Here is a 23,751-nt window from a genome sequence, read left to right as displayed (position 1 = left end):
ATATTCTTGAAAAAAAGTATAATTTTTTAGAAATCTTTTTTAATAGGTAATTAAAATGGTCATTAAAAGACAATAAATTATCCAATTTAAAACCAAGGTACTTAATTGTTGTAATGATTTCTATTTTGTCCTTGTCAATTTGAAGATTAATAGTATTAATATCAATATTTGAGTATTTGTATTTCGTTGTTATTATCATAGCCTTTGTCTTTAACACATTTAACTTTAGTTTGTTGATCTTTAAATATTTATTAACAGACTGCAATGCTGAGTTCATTTTAGATACAGCATTTTCTAAGTTTGAATCAAAACATGCAAGTAGGGTGTCATCTGCATACAAATAAAAGAAATCACATTTAACAAACAAGTTTATATCATTTAAATACAATATAAATAAAAGGGGTCCTAAGACACTACCTTGAGGTACCCCAATATTAACACTAATTGCAGAAGAAGTAATATCATCAATCCTCACTTGTTGCTTTCTATTCAATAAGTAATCTTTAAACCATTCAAGAACATTTCCTCCAATACCATAGCCTTCTAATTTAGTGAGAAGTATATTACGATCAATAGTTTCAAACGCTCTTTTTAAATCAAGGAATACTACTACTACATAATTATTATTGTCCAATTCAGACCTGAATTTACAAAGTGAAAGTTGCAGTGCAGTTTCACATGAATACTTTTTACGAAAACCTGACTGAGTATTCATTAAGATTTCATTTTTATCAATGTGATCCATGACTTGATCATATACTACCAATTCTAATAATTTCTCAATGGGCGGAAGTATATTAATAGGTATAAATTTATCCGCCTTAATAGTATTATTAACTTTTGGTATTGGAACAACTGTTGTAACCGTTTCAAAAGATTTAAAAGAAACTCATTATATATTTCGATTATATTTTTTTTTAATAAAACTAATAGCCCCATCTATCTGTCAAGTACCTACCTGTAGCCGACTCAAGGATTCTTCTGTAATTCCCAAATATATCCGGTAGATGAGCATATTTTTCACCTTGTCACTCACGCCCAATTTCCAGATTCAGGCGCCATGATAGCGCTTCGCTCTTTTCTGTTAAGACCGTCCAACCGTTAAGACGTGTTTCCAAAGTGGGTCTCAATTCAGAGACCCTTATTGGAGAGGTTATAATGCTGATATTATATTTCTAATACTCGTCGCAAGATAGTATTGCTATGGAGTTATTCCAGATCATGGCCCAGTAGCAGTATCTTTTTATGGAATCCCAAACCCCTCTTATCTAGGATGGTGGTGATTTGATATAGTACGTAGCTGAATCAATGGTTTATTTGGTGACTGATTAAATAAGAAGAGAAACAGAGCAGATTAAGGTTGTACCAATTTTTATTATATCTACTTTCAAGACAACAGAAATGATTATGAACTCAAAAAAAAATGAAAATATAGTGAAGTGTTCTAATTTAATTTAAAGGTTTATTTTCTTCATTGTTCCTAGTTGATAAATAACTATATTATTTTCAATGTAAACAAATTTCGAAATTTGGGGTTAATATATATATACATTCATTTTCTTTATAACCAATTCTTAATTTAATACGATACAAAGATTTTTTGTTTATGATAATGTTAACATAAAATAATATTTTGGAATCCCTTTGGGATGACGTAACTTTTAATGTTTTCTTTTTGTTCATTACTAAGAAATAATAAAGAATAGTTTTCTTGTAAACTTTCAATAAATCTTAATTTTTTTTTGCTCTTCCCCTTCGAGGATAAACCAGGGGTGGCGTCCAATAATAAATAATAATTTCATATTATCTAATTGTGCTTGAATTTAAAATACGATATAGTTTCTATAACCCCGCCCTATTCTCTTCGACAACGAGCGATTCTGGCCTTGTAATATTATTGTAGCACGGCAGTGTTACACTGTACTGATTTTTAGTAAATCTGGAATTTTTGATGATCTAAGAGAAGTATTTATAAAATTTAAGATAACGTGACCACAAGTTACAAAAAACTCTTTTAATATTTTGGAGTTTAGTATTTCATTAATGTTACTTCTATTATCTAACGACTTAACCATGACTGCCAAGTCGCTCAGTGACAGTAAACGAAATTCATGTATACTGGGATACAAATTCTGATTATCATAACTCCATAGTTCTTCAGAGTCGATAGTTTCAACAATTTGCTGAATACTAGAGACGAAATACTCACCAAACTGACGCACCATTTCAACTTTGTCACTCAGAATGCATAACTGATTCTGGACCTTAAATTTAATGCGATACGGGAATTTTTGACAATTATTGTTAATTAGTGTTTTTAGCGTTTTCCACATAAGTCTGAAGTTATTTTTATACCTATCGATTTCATCAAAATAATATTGTTCTTTTTTTGCTTTTAACATATTAACTACTACATTTCTTGCTCTTTTAAAATCCTCCCATTTGGCATTTCTATCATTTATGTTAGCAGTTTTAAAAGCTTTGTATAATTTGTCCCTAATTTTAATTTTACTATTAACTTCGTTATCAAACCATGGTATGTTACTTTTGATCTATGGTATATGATATAGTATGGTATAGTATGGTATACTATGGTATAGTAACATTAACTTAAATGTACAAACTCGTCGCTCAACACAGAGAAAAATCTAGATAAAGCCTCATGACTTCAAAATGCCATAACAAAGGCATATAAAACAAGTTTTCCTTTGAAACATAAGACAACCACTGGGGATGTTTCCTGGTGCAACAAAGAGTTGGCTAAACTTAGGAAAAAGGTCAGACAACTCTTCTTCTTCTTCTTTCTATTTTTTATAATCAATTCTGCTTGTTCATTGGCGGATTAATACCTATATGATAGGTTGTCATTTCATCTTTTGCGCTATCGTCCGATACTTCTTTTCCCGATTGGTAACTTATCTCTTGCTATTTTGACGACACGGGTCTCCTCCATTCTGCTTATGTGGTTATTCCATTCTTTTTTTCTATTTTGTTTTCATTCATGTATGCACTGTACGTTACATTTTTCTCTAATCTCTTCATTTCTCTTTCGATTTCTCAGTGTAATCTTGTAGTCCTGTTTCTGAGACATATTATGTCATTATTGGTCGTACACTAATGTCCTACTGCAGCTCTAGAGGCGATGTTAAACCTTCCTGCCCTGCAGTTCTGCATAAGTAGAAAGCAGAATGGGCTAATACCCCATTTTAGTGTCCAGAACCCTTCTGTGGACTATCGAAAAGTCACATCAGAGAGGAACTTCGGACCTACGAACTCAATCAACTAACATTACGTTGGTTTAACAATACCAGGACAAAAGCAAGCAAAAAGGCTAATAAAAATATTGCCTACTGCAACAAACCGCCTTTTCGAAATAAGTAAAAAACCTTTCAAAATGGTCACTGGCCTTCTTACTGCTCACTGCCCCCTGGCCAAATCAGATAGTGAGAACTGTCGTTTTTGTAACAACGAGAAAGAAACGGCAGAACATATACATACTAGGTAACTGTGTAGCACTGTTCTGCAAACGACTAAAATTCCTAGGAGAGATTAGTCTAGCACTTTCTGAGAGGAAACAAGTCACACAGTAAGCTAATCAACTTCATCAGAAGTATTGGCATCCTGGAGTTCAACTAGATTTAGATATGCACAAAAGATTGGGATATATAGATCAAAGTGCGGTGAGGCTACAAGTCCTTAACGACCTCACATAATCTAATCTAATCTAATCTAACATCAACTGACATATTTCTATGGTGCAGACAGGTTTAAAGAATAAACACGTACAGGCTGCTAAGAAAAACTTAGAATGAATTCCTTAAGGTAACCAAAAAAAGATGAAATTGGACACTAAAAATATTCAGGTGATGAGTACCAGAGACCTGAGAAAAGATGACTGGAGGAACAGAAGATTATGGAAAATCGGAATCGAACATATCCGAAAGATATTATATTTTAAAAAGTCTATATTTGTAAATAACTGCTATCTTCAAGCAATAAACTATCACTTTTTGTTATAAAGGCTTAAGTAGGTACTGATTTTATCACTTTTAATATTTATTAGTGAATAGACTTACCGAATTTTCCATTACAGCTTTAAAAGTAGTCGGGAAATTCCTGAAACAAAATAATCCAATCAAAAATAATGTATGTATATACGACACGCTAATTTGACACTAGATGAACTGTAAATGTTAAAAATAAGCTAGTTTGAGGACAGGATTGTATCAAGGATTTAAAAAATCTATTGAGTTTTTAAACGTAAATTGAACAATGTAGAAACTATAAATGCATATTTATACTGATGCTGATAAAAACTAGAAATCAAATGTTATTATCGATTTAAAATATCGTGAGACTTTCAGAAGATTGTGTGATTTTTATCATATGTATGAGATTTATCTTAATAAATGAGTCTTTATCTTAAATTACTTTCTTAATATCTACTTCCCTGATAGGATTTGGTGTGTTCCATGTTGGACGACTCTTATTAAATATCCAGGTTATAACACCATCGTTTTCTCATCCTTCATATAATTCTTCGATTATTTTATGGTTTATAATATTTCAAAGTGATGCTAGTAAAATTGTTCTGAAGCTATTTTCCTGTAGCATCTTAATATAATTTACTCTTTACTTACTGGGAATAAGCCAAAATTTTACCTTAAAATAAGGTTATTTGAAGATTCGATTTTAAAAACGATAAAAATAGATTTAAGTACCTGGGATGTTGGATCGATAGCAGCCTAAATCCTGATCTAGAAATAAGATCGAGAATAGAACAGGCCAGAAAATCTTTCGAAAAAATAAAAAAACTGCTTGGTGATTCTCGAATAAAACTCGAAATTCGACTACGTTTATCAAAATGCTACGTCTGGTCGACTCTTCTATATGCAGTTGAAACGTGGACCCTAAAAACATCAACCGTAAATAAATTTGAGGCCTTTGAAATGTGGATCTACCGGAGAATGCTCAAAATTTCATGGACATCGCATACCTCAAACGAAGAAGTGCTGCATAGAATACGCAAGGAAAGAGAACTTTTTAACACAGTAAAAGTTAGAAAAACATCATACCTAGGCCACATACTGAGAAATAATAAGTACCAATATGCCCAACTTATAGTGAAAGGAAAAATCGAGGGAAAGAGAGGCCTAGGAAGGAAAAGACCAGTCTATCGTGGCTCAGCGAAGATGTGATCCATAGAAGAAGGACACGAGAATACAGCAGTAACATTAGTAAAATTAAGGCTTATAGAGAAAACGTGAAGTGTTACCACGACTGAAAATTCCACAAGAGAAACTATTGAGAGACTTAAAAGCGATATTAAAGGAGATAAGTTGGTTGAAGCAATGCCTGGAAACTTGTTCAGGAATGACGCGGCTGAAGCAGCGGTTAACACATTGACGTGAATGCAATCTCCGACAAAGTAAGGATAATAACGGAAGCTGGAAGATTTGACACACCACAGGAGGCGTGAACAAAATTTTTTCGATAGATACGACCAACGAAGAGCATGGGAAAGTGCTAGAGTGCTGAATTATAGCAGGAATAGAATATTAAATCTAGTATTTACCTATCTTCTATTTTGATTAAAAAACTTCTCACTAAAAGATGGTTTTCTAATCACAAAAATTACTCTTCACGAACTCCGTAATGCATAAGCTTTAGCAATGGTTTTCTTACATTTACCTTATTAAAAGCACTAAAAAAATGTAGATACATGATATTGTGGGGTTACTAAGTGAGATTTCTCTGATGGTGTCCCTGATATATTTTTTTAAAATGGTTTTTTCTTATACACCTGGAAAGCCCATAGAGATGACGGTGAGAACATTGTAAGAGACCAGATCATTATAAACCAAAAATTTCGTTATGCCATAGTATCGACTACAGCTTACCCAGAGGCAGATATAGCAAGTGATCACAACCTTGTTCTAGCAGACATAAAACTCAAACTAAAAAAATTAAAATAGACACCAAAACACATACAATCAATCTTAGAAGACTAAAATAAGCTACTAACAGATCAATACACAAGGAATCCCATGGCGTGAGATCGATTGTAATGTAAAAGTTTAGATTCAGCAGTTTTTAGGCATATTTGAAATTTCAAGCTATAGGTTTTGAAAATTAGGCTAGAGCAATGAAAATTCCATAGCAACTAAGATCTCATGAGAGATCTGAGAGATCTCATGAGAATCGTAAAAAATAGCCACAATTGCGCAACTTTTATTTATTGAACAGATTTATAGAAACTGACTTAATTTTCGACAAAATGCAAAAATTGCATACGAAAGCTGCGCTCTTCACCTCTGAAACGCAATTTGTTTCTTGTCAATAGAATATTTTGATAAAAAGATATCGAATTTTTACCGTCGCGTTAATACTTATATTATAATTTAAAAAATTGATTTTGCTCGCGTATCTGACATTCAAAATCGCCGGTCGTTGTTTTCGTTGTGTTGTTTCGACACAAAAAAATATTTTTGTTCAAAATTATCTCAGCTACATTTCTGGTTTAAAACATTTTGTTTTTTTTTTTCTTCGAAGTACAAATTCGATGTTTTTAATTTTCCCCTACGAGGGGGTTTTAGTGGGAAGCTCGAAAGTAGGAGTGGCAATCTTCTTGCATCTTTTTTGGATTCCCAAAATTGACATCCATAGTAAAATCCAGCTTGTTCGTCTCGTTTTAGAGATCAAATAAAAATGGTTGTAGCATCCTTAGATATAGGGATTTTATGGTAAGTACAAGTAAAGTATTAGCCACTAGAAGTTGCTAACAAAATGGCATTGTAGTCTTTTAATCTATTTAATCTAATATACTGTGAAGTACTTTTTTATTACCAGAAAATACTTAAAGTAAAATAATTCGGTTTGCAGATAGATCCAACACTAACTAAATAATACAGCTTTTGCCAGACATATAATTAATTAAAAATTTGCAACATAAACTGCGGAAATGATAAGGCCTGTCCTGGCTCCCGATAGGCCGTACTTCAGTTAATTCGATTATTATTTGATTAAACAAATTGAATTAGAGTTTATAATGTCAAATAACGCGTTGCTGCTTTTCGACTAATTTGTAAACAAGTTTTCCATTTTTCAATTAACGTTTTGGGAGTATCAACAAAATTGATAAAAATGAAAACAAGGTAGAGAGTATTGATGACGAAAAAGGGGATCGTTTTACTGCGGATTTATACTAGATATCGTGTACAACGGGTATCGAATGATTTTCATCATTCATTAGTATAAAAGTTTAACATGAGTCAAAGGCGAGTGAAGTTTTTCGTACGAGTGGAAAACGAATATTCCATGCGAATATATACTATTTAAAGTTCCGTTTAAAAACTATAAAGAATTTAAATTAAGCTGCCTGCCAAAATGATTGTGATTGATTAAATCAGTTTAAACTCTTCTACTTAAAAATGTACAGGGTGTTTCAAAAAGGTATGTCATAAATTAAATCAAGCATTCCGGGGACAAAAATAAATTTATTGAATCCAACTTACCTACAAAAGTGTACACAAAAAAAGTTACAGCCTTTTGAAGTTACAAAATAAAAATTGTTTTTTTGCATTATTTCCTAGACTACTTGACTACTATTGTCCTAGACATTTTGTAATAAAAATGGACTCGTTACTTTCTTGTTCTGAAAGCATTTTTGATAAAAAAGAAACAACAAAATCTAAGCTCACAGAAAAATTTGAAGGGGAGTGTGCAACCCTAAATCCCCCCAAACTTTTGAGTACCTTTAAATCAAAGGTACTCAAAAAACTTGGGTAAAACCAGGGGTAATAATAGACGGTTGAAGCGTAGCACTGGCCATGTTACCTTCCTTGTATACCGTAGGCCCTAGATATAGCAGACTACCCTGCTATACTCCCAAAGCCGCGACAGCGGTATAAAACGGGAGACTATTATTATTATAAATCAAAGGAATGTTGTGGCATCATTAGTTTAACACTATTACGTTAGTTGTACTAAGGTAAGCTTAATTCAATCAATTTATTTTTGTCACCGGAATGCGTGATTTAATTTATGACATACCTTTTTGAAACACCCTGTATATACCATTTCTAAATTGTGATTATAAGTAAGGCAGATCAATTAAACTTATAAAAGGATGTTGTTTGTAAGTAATAAAAATAAAATGATTTGGTTAGTTTTTCAACATTTTGTAGTTTGAAAACCATAATAAAAAATTACGCAAAATATTTTTTATTTTATTTAATGTATTACATTATATTTCATTTGTATTATTTACTCGTACAAAAAAGCAGTATCAACTTGGTAAAATAGACAGTCTACAAAACTTAAAAAGTTTTCAGAAGTCTCTTTTGCTCTCAGGTAATTCCTCACTTCATAAAGGCTCTCACTAGTTTTCGTTGGTATTATAATACGAGTAGGCTTTGCATCGTAAACTAATACAGTGGTGTAGAAAAGGCCACATATTATATTATCAATGTCAGTGTTTGATAATTACAGTTTTATACTAGAAATTAAAAAGGTAACCAATAAGAAAATTTAGGGTATGTTATACAAGGTAAGACATTTGTAAACGTACATTCTCCTACGTCTTATGGAGGCCCCTATGGAGAATAACAAATGATCGTTAAAAAGTATCTGCTCCCATTATTTAATAATATACAAGGTGAGTTGCGAATTTTGACTGAAGTTTCTATTCATCATAACTTTTGAACGGTACTTTCAATATATCTCATATTTTGGTCACACTTTACACTACTCCCACCTAATCCACTGATTTATTTAAACTAGAAGAAAATCAAGTGCAACTAAAAAATTAGTTGATATACTATGATTAAATTTTGACAGACAAATGACTTATTAATATTAAACTTGTTTATCCAGCAATCACCACAAGATAAAGAGGTATATGAACAAATAAAACCGAAAAGCATAATCGACTACGTCGTCTATACGCGAGAAATAAAACAAAATACCTATAAAACCAGTTAGACAGAAAATAAGGTGTACGCTGGAACAAATCACATACTGGTACTATAGAGATGACAAGTTCATTAAAAACAGATAAAATAAAGCGGAGAGCAACAAAAAACTAAAAGATAAAGAAAAGAAAAGAATACATCACAAAGAAACTGATAAACCATTCAAAATATGGGAGAGAAAAAAACAGAAATAAACATGGAAAAACAATGGGAAAATTTTAAATTACTCTTAATTTAATAATTAAGAGGGCAAAAGAGAAATGGGACAACTTCTTCATCATCATTGAAGCTACGACCCTAGATTATTCATTTTCCTAAGCTTACTTTTTATTCGATTCTATTCTTTACAGTTTGTAGCCAATTTATCAAAATGATGTTCCTGGCAAGCCTTCTGTTTGCAAGAAAACATCTCATTGTTCATCACAAACAGTTTTAGATTTAGACGCAACCTTAAATATAAAAAAATCTATTAGACAAACATCCTGAAAGTTCGTCAAATGAGTTCTTTTTAAAATACTATGAGGAAAACTTTGATTTTATATTCGGCAGGCACACTCTCTGTAAAAATGAAATCTTCTCTTAACCAAAATGCAAAGTTATCAACTGCGGCTTATATTATTATACATAAAAGAAGACCACCTAATCCACTGATTTATTTTAACTAGAAAAAAATCAAGTGCGACTAAAAAATTAGTTAGTTTTGTTATAGCAGAAATTTCACCGTGTATACAGTTATTAAGAACTCTAATAGGAGTTTTATCAATTACACAAATAAACAATTAAAATTCTATAACTATTTTTTTTCCTTGCATGATCAGGGTAGTTGGGGGCAAAAACACCTTGCTAATATCTTGCTCTTCATCGTTGTCGGAATAATGAATGTCACAATAATCAATACTGTCTTGATATGAGAGTGCTACTGATTCTTCAGATGATGATCCGACAAAAACTTTTCTTTTGGCAGCACGAACATTAGCACTTTGAGATTTGATCTTTTGATTCTTCAGTAATGTTTTCATCTCCTTCTCTCTTCCTTCTTTTCTTCTTGTTCTTTTAGAAGTCGCATCTTATTAGATGTCGATGTTAAACTTTTCCTGGTTCGTTTTCTTTTTATCTTAATTTTTGAGAAGAGAATAATATCTGAAGGTGAAATTACTGACTGTTCTGATTTTGATGACGACTGACTCTTTCGTGTCAGTAACAGTTTCTTTTTCAATATTTGAAGGACCAGGTACAGAAATTCTGACTTCCGATTTTAATGACGGCTGGAGTTTTATCGCATCTGTAACAAGTTCTTCTTTTTCTTACTAAAACTGGATAAAAACATGACCTTTATAAGGTCATGTTTTTACACCTATATATAAAAATATTTTTATCTAGTGGGTAGATTTCTATAGACCGAAAGCCCTCTCTTGCTATATGTACAGTAGCAGTTTTTGCAAATGCTGTGGAAAAGAGACCAGCCACATAGTAAATGGAGAGAACCTGTCCTAGATGGAAACTGATCCAGCTGTCAGCGACGCTCTCATAATAAGCTTTTAATCGTTTGAAAAATGCTCGATCGAGTTGCTGGGTCTTATGGCTGTTGTATGGTGGCAGACTTATTAAATGGATGAAATTATCTATTTTAAATGTTACTACTTGAAGACTTGTGTGCGATACATGATTATCTAGAATCAGAAGCATGGGGTTCTCCTCTGTTGGACTTGTATGTTTTTTAAAATGCTCCAGGTACTTGATAAACGTGAAAGTATTTATATAACCCCTATTACTAACAGCCATGTTTGCAGGCAGTGGTTCCGTCTTTGATTAGAAGAAGATTCATGAGTTTTCGAGCAAAAAAGAAAAATATAGTGACATGGTGACCAGTTGAGACTGTTTGAATGCCCGTTTCATCGACGAGTTAATACGGTTAGGAGGTAACTTATATTTTTTTATGGTGTTCACCAAAATTTCAAAATAATAAGTTATTTGCACTCTATTGAAGCCCATTGTTCTAGCAATATTTGTTTTTCGTGGAACTCATAAAGATAGTCGGTTCCTTTTCATGAAAGATCTAGTGAAATCCCAACCAGCCAATTAATTTACAGGTGAAAATGGATGCTCAATACGGTTTCTTACAAAATAAGAGAAAATTAAAAACGAAATTAAGCAAAAATGCTAAACTATTTCGTTTTCTTGGATCTTGATTAGAACTGCTTTAAATCTGCCTGAAGACTGGACACCATTTGCTTTTTTCAACCTTTGCCATAGAAATGCTACATTATTTGATATGTTAATTTGATTTTATCACAAATTAATTTTGTTATGCCAATATGACAGTTTAATAGTAAAAAATAATATTTACCTCATAGTTTGTAAACAACGCCTTGAATCAGTTTTAAACTTGGAATAACACATATGGCACACTGTTGCCAAACGTCTGTAACTAAAATCGGCAATCCAAACTGGATATTAGCGGCAAATTTAAATGAGTTGCATTGTCCCTATGTAACTAAATACATATCTCCATAAATTGCTATCTTGAGTCATACTAATATCAATCCTTTTTACCGATACGTCCTTTGTAAACGTCTATCCCTAGGTCTTCTTTAGTCTTCCTCCCCTACTCATTTTAGGAGCTTGCAAACCAGTAATTCTTTGTATTGGATGATTAACGTTTCGGCGTTGAACATGCCCAAACCATCTTAACCCATGCTCTCTCATTTTAGCATTAATTGGTGCAACCCGTAATCTTCCTTTAATATATTTATTTTTAATATTATATTTTTTTCACTCCACTTATTAATATTAGCATTCTCGCTTCCTCCACATCCATTAGTCATTTTTTTTTTCGTTTTAACTACGCATTCAACATTTAATTCCGTACATTATAGCTGATCTTGTGGCTGTTTTATAGAATTTTCTTTTCAGTTTCGCAAATTTTAAAGCATAAGTGTCATTTAAAACGCTTGCAGCTTAAAGTTTGGATACATCGTACCGATTAAATTTCTTATTTGCCCTAAGTAAAATAAACTTTGAAAGGTCTGAAGAAATATCTGTTTATCAGTATCATGGTGTATGTGGTGTAACTTAGAAACTATGTCTGTGCATGATTAATATTGCTGTACGAATACCAGTAACGTTTGCCAGGAAGAAAATCTCCTCCAACGTCTTCATGAATAGATTAGTATTTTTGGAGAAAGACTGTTTATTTGTAACACTTGTTAACGTTGTACCCAACATATCTTACGAATGTTCACTTATATGAACTGTGATAATTTGTTTTTAACAAAAAATGGAATTTGCAATGTTTAATTTAGAAAACTGTGACGCTACTGACTAGATACTTCTTTCATAAAGTATGCGAGTAAGTAGGTAGGGCAGAAATAAAATAATGCGACTGCAGAGACTTCAAAAATACTCCATCTTTTGCCTCCTGAACAAGAACTACGTATTTGATATCCCACAAAAGAAAACTAGAAGAATGCACGGGCCTTCGTTTCAGCGAAAAACGATTTTCTCCTTTGAAATGGAGATTTTTATCCTTGAAATTTTTTACCGTACACATTCAACTGTTCGGAAAACCCATAATTTGTTTGGACCGGACGCTTTGTTGTGAAAATAATAAGCTTTTGAGGGGCTTGTATTTTTGCCAAACTTTTAAGGCCGAATTTTTGTTTTCTTTATTCTTTTGGGGGGTCGCTGAGGTGTAAAATTTAAACCTTGACGTAAAGGAATACGTTCAAACGACAAATTAAAATTATCCGTATGTAACATCGGGAGAGTCGACCGATAACTACGGCTACAAAGAAAACAAGTTTGTTTATAACAAGCTTTGTATTTATTAATCATAAGAGGACAATAATTAACCCATCCAAAAAATATAAATACCTGAATACGAGTACAAGTACTCCAAAACTTTATTTCTTAAACAAATTGCACAAAGAAAATTATACAATGAGACCAGTAGTTACTTTTACACTTCATATATACAAATTCGGAAAAAAAAAATTAAATTAGGTATGCATTTTAAACGAACGAAAATAAGAGACACCCATATTTAAAACGACACAGCGATATTAGGTCCCGGAAATACCTGTTGGAAAATTTAATAGAAAATTTAAGTAATTCAAGAGGAGAGTTTTTATTTGACCTGTCGTATTTTTTAACATTTAAAAAATGTGCTTAGAAAATCAAATTTGGGCAAATTCATTTTAATGGCATCTTGCTAATTTTATTGGCCTATCTTTAAAAGCAGTTATAAATAACTTAACAGTTTCGTGTACAGAATGCTCCGCAAATTACCATTTTATTGTTTGTATTTTTTCTGCAGTTGTGTAAACAGTTGGACGTTTGGAGGGGACACTACAAGGAACTACGATTGTGATTTTTGTCTATTAGGTGGAAACAAAACTAATCCAAAAAATAATAAAACAAAACAGAATTCCTAAAGAATGGAGATCAAGCATCCTATACATCTCTTTAAAAAGGAAGACAAATCGGACCCGGAAAATTACAGAGGTACTACTAAACACTAAAATTAAAACCAAAATAAAAACAAATTAGCTGAATGAAATTATAACACAAACACAAGAACAACAATGTTTCCGGACGGGAAGATCATGCACCGGCGCTATATTTATAATGAGGTAAGTGCAAGAGAAATCATTCGAATACAACAAACCAGCATATCTGGGTTTCGTGGACCTTAAGAAGGCATTTGACCGTGTTAAATTAAAGGACGTTACCCAATTATTATACGCAAGAGAGATGACTTTAGGAATAATCAAAACGATCGAAAATATCTCCCAAAACAACACAATAAAAGTAAAAGTAATAGAAGAACTATCTGAACATGGGTGGCAATGGATGAAGACAGTGAGATTCCCTATTATTCAACCTGAACAGCTAACAGCAAATTTACTGATTACTAAGGAGCTAGAAGTTCAGATAATAGAATAAGTGATGGAGTTTAAACATCTAGGCATTACAGTATCTAGCTACGGAAATCTCGAAATAAAAGCGGAAGATAGAGCAAACAGAGCCGCAGGTTGCCAGAATGAAATAAACAATATGGAGAAATAAAATTATCGAGAAAGAAATGAAAGGCAGAATTTACAAAATAGTCATCAGACCAATAATAACATACGCGGCAGAAACACGACCTGACACAGAGAGGACAAAAAGTATGTTAGAAACAGCAGGGATAAAAACACTTAAAAAAATGTATGGTAAAACACTATAGGACAGTGCTAGAAGTACAGATATACGACATAGATGCAAGGTGGAGAACATGAAGAACTGGGTAAAAATAGATGAGTAGAATGTAACGATAATATATGCCGAATGACAACAAATATAGTAGTAGAGACGGCAAGAGACGGTTCCACAATAGAAAGACGATTAGTAGAAAGACCACGAAAACGATGGAATGTCAACTTACTGGAGGGATATTGAAAAACAGACAGTCATGTCTACATAAAAAAAAGAAGAAGAAGTAAAAACATAATACAGTATCTTTGTTAAAATCTCCTAATTATGTAATACCTACCAGAAGTTTTTCCGAATCTGTAGGTCAAAGTGATAAAATAATCAACAAATGCTGAAACAAATTTTTGGTAAAAATATTTTAAAAGACCAATGCAAAATGTGGAGACTCTTCTTTTTCTTTTTAGTTCCATAAGTCAGGTAAATCTCTAGAACTTGGTTATAAGACCTTTGTACCATGCGTGTACCTTAACTTTCTGGCCTTAAGCAAGGCTAACCGTTTCGTCATTGGTAGTTTTAGGATCTCTTCTAATTTAATCCTCAGTTAACCAGTGAGTTCCTGCCTTATATCACTTAGCACATTGCAATATCATAGGATGTGTATGACAGTTTTTTTTCTATTTCGCATTTTCTGCACCATGGGTTATTCACCTTTCAAATTTTGGATAGGCGTTTTCTTAGATGACAGTTTAGAGTTACCATTTCGATGATCTCGGCAGTTTATAAAAGAAATATGGACACAAAAATCCCTCCCCAATGATTGGAATATTTGAGTACTTTGCACAATACACAAAAAAGGAGATATCTTTGAATGCTCTAAGCACAGAGGAATTACGCTTCTAAATGCAGTGTATAAAATATTTTGCACAGTACTATGTCATCGTGTGGCACCATATGAAGAACGGATAGTAGGGAAATACCAGGCTGGTTTCAGAGGTAGTAAATCGAAAATTCATCAGATTGCAACCCTGAAACAAATTTTGGAAAAAACACTGGAATATGGCATTGATACTCATCACATATTTATAGACTACAAAGCAGCCTATGACTCTGTGAATAGAAGAGAAATTTTCAAAGAAATGAAAGAGTTAGGAATACCAAATCAGTTGATAAATTTAACAAAACGAATTCTTGAAAAAGTTGAATGTAGAATACGAATTCAGGGAGAACTGTCTGAACTTTTTAAAACAAATAACGGGCTGCCCCAGGGAGGCCCTCTCTCATGTATACTGTACAATCTAGCTCTGGAAAAAGTAATACGTATGTCACAAATCACAACCACTGGTTTAATATGTAATTATTGCAATTGCAATCAGTGCAAATCTTGGCTTATGCTGATGATATAAATATGGTTGGGAGAACGAAAAACGCTGTACGAGAGGCGTATGTAGCATTAAAAGAATCAGCTACAAAATTGGGTTTATTAATAAACACCAACAAAACGAAGTATATGAAAATAATCACGCAACCACAAATACTACGACCACTTGTTATAGAAATCGATGTCATCGAAGCAGTGAACCAATTTGTATACTAGGGAGCGCTCCTTAACACGGCAATAGCAACAGATGCTATTTTGGGCTCCACCTCCTCGTTAAATTTACAATTATATCGAGAAATACAAAAATAAAACTCTACAAAACAATCATACGCCCAGTATTAACATATGGTTCAGAGACCTGGATTCTAACAAAAAATAATGAAAATAATGTTAGGATATTTCGAAAGAAAAATAATAAGGCGAATTTATGGAGCAGTGAATAACAATGGAGTGTGGAGAAGACGATACAACTTCAAACTTTATAGAATATAGCAGGAACCTGATATCGTAAAACATATTAAGATAGGACGTCTGAGGTGGATAGGGCATGTAATGCGGATGTAACAAAATGACCGAGCTAGAAAAACGTTCCTTGATAAACCCATTGGTCAAAGAAGAAGAGGAAGACTTAGAATAAGGTTCCTTGATAACATCGATGAAGACATGAGAAATATAGTAATACGTGCTTGGCAGGGAAAGGCGATGGATAGGGACGACTGGAGAGTTGCTCTTGAGTTGCTCGCCACTCATTTTGATGATTCCTTATAATCTGCTTTTGAACATTGCTTCTTGCAGCATCTTTGGTGATGCTCGATATTTCATTTGTGCCTAGAAAGGTTTCTTTCGTTTATTTTGCCAACAAATCTGTTTTTTCATTCAAATGCATTCCTTCATGACTCGGCACCTATATTAAATACACTTTATTGTCTTTTGTCAGAGATAAATAAAATCCGTGCTGAGGCTTCAAATTTTATCAATCAAGAAATCAAGAAATTAACATCAGAAATGAAAAACACTGAGGATGTGAACATTATGTGGAGCAAAATCAAATATTCTGTTATAAAAACACAGAAAGAAACTTAACAAAAGAAAACAGAAAGCCGAAAACCTTGGATGACTCAAGAAATACTGGAAATCATGGAACAAAGAAGAAAATATAGAAACAAAAACCCAAATAAGTACAGAGAAAAACATAAATTAATAAAAAACAAAATAAAAGAGGCTAAGGAAAGGTGGATGATGGAAACATGCATCGAAGTAGAAGAATTGCAGAAAAAGCATGATCATTATAGTTTATTCATTCGAGCTGTGGGTGTACAGAAGAATTCTGAAAATATCATGGACCAAACACGTCACAAACAAAGGGGTTCTGGGAAGGATGAACAAAGAAATGGAAATTTTAAATACAATAAAAACCAGAAAATTAGAATATCTCGGACATATTACACGTGAAGAGAAATACACCTTGCTCCAACTGATTATGCAGGGAAAGATCCAAGGAAAGAGAAGCATAGGGAGGCGTAGAATGTCATGGCTGCACAACCTGAGAGAATGGTACGGATGTACATCAAATGAACTTTTCAGAGCAGCCGTTTCACAAGTCCGAATAGCTATGATGATTGCCGACGTCCGCCGCGGAGATGGCACTTGAAGAAGAAGAATTATAATTTACATAAAAAAGTAAAAGAATTATTTGTAAAATCACGAACAAATACACTCAAAAACAATAAACCTATTAATAATCCAATTGAAATAAAACAAGTATGGATTAAATATATTGAAGATCTTTTCATGGACACAAGAACGGAACCAACAGAAATTCATAACAAGGAAGCTCCAGTAATATTAAAATCTGAAGTCCAACATACTATAAACAACTCAAAATCTGGCAGAGCCCCTGGGCCAGATGAAGTTCATATCGAGCTGATTCAACTTATAGACGAAGACAATTTAAGTGCAATAACTATACTCTTTAACAACATATACAAATCTGGTGAGATACCGCTACGAAAAACCAAGAACCCCAAACACATGTTATGACTATAGATTAATCAGCTTAATGTCACATAGCCAGAGTTATTACTTGCCCTGAAATATTATGCTCCAATTACATCAGTCGATGTAGAACGTTCATTTTCAATGTTCAAATTACTTTTAAAAGATCGAAGACACATTTTTAAGATCAAAAATATTAAAAAGTAATTAACTTTGTATAATAAATAATAAATTTCTGCCTTTTAGAATAAAAATCTTTTCCATATAGGCGTTTTTACCAATCAAAGAGACTATTACTATTTATTAAACATATAGACATGACATTTTTAGTCCTTTCCGATAGAAAAATTTCTAAACTTTCTTTGGTATTGCAATTAAACACTGTTATTTGTTTGTGAGCCGGGTAATTTGTGGTCGACCTGAGTTTTAAAAACGTTAAAATCCTAGACAGTCAAACAGCTATCCAGTCCCATAATTGCCATCGCTTGTATTCCTCCACGCTGGGGAAATTCCGCAGATTCCATAAAATAGAAGAAACAAAGAAAACGCATCTGGAATTCTTTTAATTGGGCCCCCGAGCGGATTTCATCCGACTACGGAACTTCTGGGTGAACTATTATTGCAAATTGTGTAGTCAATTTTGTAATAGGTATATAGTTTTTTTCTGTTTCTACTTGGTATTCATTAGTACGAAAAAAAGACGTATAAAAGGACGAGTATTAGAAAAATTTGCGCAAAGGAAATAAAGCCATCCTATGGGAATATATTATTCATTATTTGAAATTATTTTTGGAAATACAGAAAACTCCAAGGCGGATGAAATTTTCAAGACAATTTGGCGTTTTTAAAAATTGTGCTAACAAACCATATAACAGTAACCTTAAGAAATTTTTTATATACAATTTTCATCCCTTCTATACTCCTAATATCTAATTATCACGTTGCTAAGCAACCAGCCGAGACATTTATTAAAATAATAAAGTTTAACTGCTTGTTGAGAAAGCATTCTAGTTCATGTAATACTAAACGAAGTGACTAAATGAAGATTTATAAGTTTAACGTCAAATTGACTATCTACAGGAATAATATTTTTGTTATTTTAAGAGTCTTAATATACATAACAAGAGTAGGGAGTCCAGTCCGTATAATTATAATCCAGGGGAATAAGATTTTTCTCGTGACGTCAAGGAATATTCTATCAATATTATTAAAACAAATGAAGAAAAATAATTTTAAATATAATATTGTAAAATCATTTCACAAAACCTTGTCGATTTTTTGCTTATAAATATTTAGAATAACATTTTAGCCAGTGCCTGCAGGAAAATGATTTTCCCGCATTTGGAAAGCTTTCAATTAGTAAAAAAAAAAGTTATCCTAGGACAATTTGGGATGAAGTTTGTTCCTTCTTTTTTAATTCACAGGAGCTTTGTTTATAAAAATTAATAGATCTAATTAGCATCATTTAAAAAAAAACATACCTTAAAGTACTAATGTAAAAAAATAGAAGAAGATTGCCTTAAAATGGAATAGTCAACAAAACTTGTAGTCCTCAAAATCGGCCGACTGTGAAACTAGAGGGAGGGATGGAAGGGGAAGGAGCTGTTAACTGTATCTCTGGTTCTTGTTTATGGATTTCGACGTTCTTTTTTTAATTTGCTTGTACTTTTTTTGTAAATTGCGAATATGCATTATTTATACAAATTAATTGTTAAATAAACCATCTACTTCGTTTAAACAATTATTTTTTCAATTTTTAATTATTTTGTAATATTTTATATCTTTATAAGTAGAACTTATAGTCTAGTCTTCAGAGATCTGATCTCTAAAAATTATGTTAACAAGCATTGTTTTGCTGAGAACGTAAATGGGACCCCAGAAATGATGCACAAATTTTTATTACTTTTACCCCCAGGTTCTCCCTAAAACACTCACTCGTAGAGGAAAAAAAATTGATTTACCAAAAATCTGTACGTTGTAAACAAAAATGTTTTAAATAAAAGATATTATTAGCACTTCTAGTGTAAAATAAACCGTTCTATAAGAAATAACGTTTAAAGCAACTAGCCATTTTGAATATGAGAGACTTGAATATGAACTCTCGCGAATTGAGAGTTTTGACAGAATGTCAGTTTTCGTATACAACTTTTGTATTTTGCCGTAAGTGAAGTTAGTTTTTATAAAGGTGTCAAATAAATGAACGTTGAACGGAATATAGTCAGATATCTTTGGAATGCCAAGAGTGTCAAAAACAAAGACAACAAGGTTCCTCCATCCAACCTCATCCAGCGCCTCCAAGATATATGTAATCACAACCAAATTTACGTAGAACTTTCGGGACAGTCCCACTTAGATCAGTTTTACTTAATAAACTTAGATTTGAATTAGATAGTATAACTGAATCTTCTTCTTCTTAACATGCCATACACCAAAGTGCGTGGGCGACTATCTCATTACTAGAATTCTATTCTTGGCGGCGTGACACAGCTCGCCTGTATTGTGTATTCCTGTCCATTCTTTTATATTCCTTAACCAGGATAATTGTTTGCGGCCGGCTCCTCTCCTACCTTCGATCTTCCCTTGTAGGATTAACTATGGTATATATAACTGAATCATAAATTTTAAATATTCAGTTTATAGGTAGCACTGCTTAGGTGAGCATAATAATTCAAAATCCGAGTAAATTAGTATTATGATGTTATGAAGTGTTGTGATTATTTTAAACTATTATATTATATTTTTCTACGGCATATAGATTCTTGGAAAATCGATTTTCTCCGTTCTCCTCCTCTACGAGGAATTGACAGTTTATGATGATCATCGCAGATTAGCGTTTTATCAATAGTTTTAGCAGCAAACGCATAGCTACCTAGGATAACTTTCTAGCTACAACTTGAAACTAATGACAATTGAACTTGTGTAGGTCCAAGTGAAAAATTATGTCTCAAGGAAAAATACCAAATATTAAATGAGAGAATCGCAGTAATATTTTGAGCATGCATTCAAAGTAATCAATGCAGAAAAATGTTAGCAAATTTTAAAATACCTTATCCAATAAAACAAAAACCCTTCGCAATTTCAAAAAACACAATTTTTCCCTTTCTGAAGACAAAAACTCCGTTCTTTTAAATTCTCACCTTTTCCTCTTTGACACACTCAACACCCCCATTATTAAGATCTGATAATAAAAGGAAGATAAAAACCTTTTTGTGCAAAAAAATATATGAGGGTCATTCCACGGTAAACGTTGGGCGCTTCGCGTTTGTTTCGTCAAACTTTGTGCTCTATTTGTTGAGAGTTGGCCTGACTGCAGCAGGGAGATAAAAAAACGTTAAGAGGATAAAACTGAAAAAATGGCGTTTTTTAGCACAAAAGAAAAATATATATAAATAAGAGAGGATTTTTTAGAACTAAAGCGAAGGTTGCAAAAATGTGAATAAAGGTTTAAAATTTTGTTAGAAACTTTTGCATCTTGACTAAGTATAGCGTTTACATAAATTTTATTTATAATGGTTAAAACCATTAAAGCTAATACATACAAGATGACAAAGTGAAGGAGAAAGTGGCAATTATATAAGCTGTAAATGTTTAGAAATTACAAATTCTCAGTTTTAGTAACTGTTAAATTTTATTTTAAAGGTCCAAAAGAAATGTAAAATGTAATTGTCATTAAAATCCATTGTGGTTTAATGGCATTTAAATACATTTAACTTTCAGTAGATGCAGCGTGTCTAGGAGACCGGTGGGAGTCAATGATGGTCAATTCTAAAGCCAATAGGAAGCTTTCAACTTTCTCCGGTTCTGTACCTTCTTTTGATTTATCGACTGTGTATCATTGCAGTGTTGATGCTTGAAGTATAAGTTTTTAATTTGTAAAACCGGTGCAGTGGACCGTGTGTGTCTAGAGAACTAATAGAATTTTGTGACTTATAAGTAATCGTTTTTTAATAAAACTTTATTTTTCAGATATTATGGATTTAAAAATAAAGAGCAAAAAATATTGTTAGCATTTTTTGAAGAAGTTTAGACGAATGATGAGTATTATCATGAAGAGGAATCGGGAGAAGATCATGTAGAAGAAAACTTGGAGGAAAGCGATACTGAACAGGAAAATGAGGAATTAGATGATAAGACAGATTTTGCCATTGGTACATATTTTTTGGGCAAAGATAATACAACAAAATGAGCTAAGCATATTGCTCCTAAGAACGTCAGAACTCGAAGTGAAAATATTGTTCCGGGTTCAAAAAAATGTGTTAGACAGAAAACCGATATTTTACATATCTGAAACAATCTATTTGATACTGCTATGTTGCAAATATTTGTGATGGGACCAAAATTAAACTATAAGCAGAAAAGCAAAAGTTCAGTAGAGATCAAGATATATACCCAACAAACATTAATGAAATTTGTGCTCTTTTAGGTCTTTTATATCTGGCAGGTGTAAGAAAGGTAAGTCACCTTATTACAACAGACTTATGGAAAACAGACGGCACTGGTATCATCATAAGTGGCTCGACAATCCGTTGTGGATCTTAGCCTGCTCACACAGAAGTCGCCACTTCTATCGATTTCTGGCAACTTCCCTTCATCTTCTAACTCTTAGAATCTGTAGGTCTTCTTCCACATCATCAATCCATCTTATTCGTGGTCGTCATCTGCTTCTTGTGCCCTCTGGTTTTGAAAATGTTTATCTCCTCGTGTAAGTCAGTCCGGTTTCTTTCTTTGTAGCTTTTATAATAAAAGGTTTTTTACAGGGTTGGGTAGTTAATCCAACGCCAAACCCCCTTTTCGGATGGCGATTTCACCCGCTCTCGTCAGTTCCCGACCTAAATTTTCACCCGGGTTGGATACCGGATCTCCAGTTGGGTTGCTCGGTTTACAGGAGACACCAGCGTGAAGGTGAGAGTCGGATTTGAGTAGAAGAGGCTAACTGAAGTATACTGGAATCAACTCCATGTTTTATCCATTTATTCCACGGCACTGGTATAGAGGTTTTATACATCAATAGATACAGTATAAAAACATTTGCACTGCCTGATGAAAAGTTATTTAATACCAGTAAAATGGAAGTATACGTTGGCAAAAACCAAGTGGGTGGCCCGTACTATCTAGAGCAGCGGTGCCCAAACAGTCCATCGCCATTGACCGGTCGATCCCGACCAAGGTTAGTAGATATTAAGTAGGTTGTCTCGTAACTATGTGGGCGAAGCGAGGGGAAGACAGAATGCTTACGTCACTCATACGACAAAGTCAAATTTGACAGTTTGCACGTCTGAGTTTAAGTTCACGTTTGTTGTTGTCTTATGCCTTGTTGCATTTTTTTGTGGAATTTTACTATAGTATCATTAGTTCGTTTATTTGTTTAGTGTATATTTTAGTGTATATGTTTAGTGTTTATTGTATTTTTGCTTTTGAACTTTTTCTACTGTTTTTTTTTGGGTTTTTGTGCGAAATAAACTGTTATCTCCATTTAAAACACACAATATTATCAATATAATCAATTCTATTTTTTGTCATCAGACTATTGATTTTAAAAAAAAAAATTGATATAATTACTAATATAAGAACCACTTAACATCCCTATACCCAAGAAAATCCCAAAATATATTGCAAAACTTAAGTTTTTGAACCTTTTATTAGCATTGAAGCTTATGGCAATTTTAAAAGTGTCGTATGGGTGACGTATTCCCGCCTTTTAAAAGCTAGTATTTGATTGGTCTATTGTTACGAGACAACCTACTTAACATCTACTAACCTTGGATCCCGACAGCTTCTAGAGTCGATCGCAAAAGATTTAGATCCTGATCAGTCTGATCGAAATATTTTATGTTTCTAAGGCAATGTCACCGCGCGACGTTTAGCGAATGTTACCGATTGTTCTCGAGTGTTCGTTTCTTGTATAACAACAAAGAATATAGACGCTTAAGCGTCTATATTCTTTGATAACAAGCTGCGGTTACAGAGCATTATGTCAGCATTGTCAGCCCTTAATAAATTGTGACAAGTAGAAGTTGAAGAATTAAAATAGCAAAACACAAAATGGTTTACGGTTGGTACTCAGTAATTACGCAACGTCTTACAAACAATTATAAAGTATTTTCAGAAATCTACATATTTTAGTATCTAGGCTCCAGTCTGATTGTAATAGTCTGTAGTCGATCGCTTGTCTTTAAAACATTTATTGTGATATATCGCAGACACTACAAGTTT

The 23,751-nt window shown here is 32.9% G+C and overlaps 1 protein-coding gene across 2 annotated transcripts in view; it reads right to left on the bottom strand.

Moving 5' to 3' along the window:
* LOC140439164 (1-phosphatidylinositol 4,5-bisphosphate phosphodiesterase epsilon-1-like) overlaps nt 1-23,751 on the bottom strand; it is a 579,894-nt gene that overhangs the window by 474,480 nt on the left and 81,663 nt on the right. For both annotated transcript variants that reach the window (XM_072528894.1, XM_072528893.1), the window contains exon 3: nt 4,077-4,116. The gene's annotated coding sequence lies outside the window, so the exon portion shown is untranslated. The remainder of the gene's footprint in view (nt 1-4,076; nt 4,117-23,751) is intronic.

Source organism: Diabrotica undecimpunctata, chromosome 4 (genome assembly GCF_040954645.1).
Source record: "Diabrotica undecimpunctata isolate CICGRU chromosome 4, icDiaUnde3, whole genome shotgun sequence".
NCBI classification, from domain to species: Eukaryota; Metazoa; Arthropoda; class Insecta; order Coleoptera; family Chrysomelidae; genus Diabrotica; species Diabrotica undecimpunctata.
Note: the sequence above shows the minus strand (reverse complement) of the source record. Positions and strands in the feature narration are given on the sequence as shown.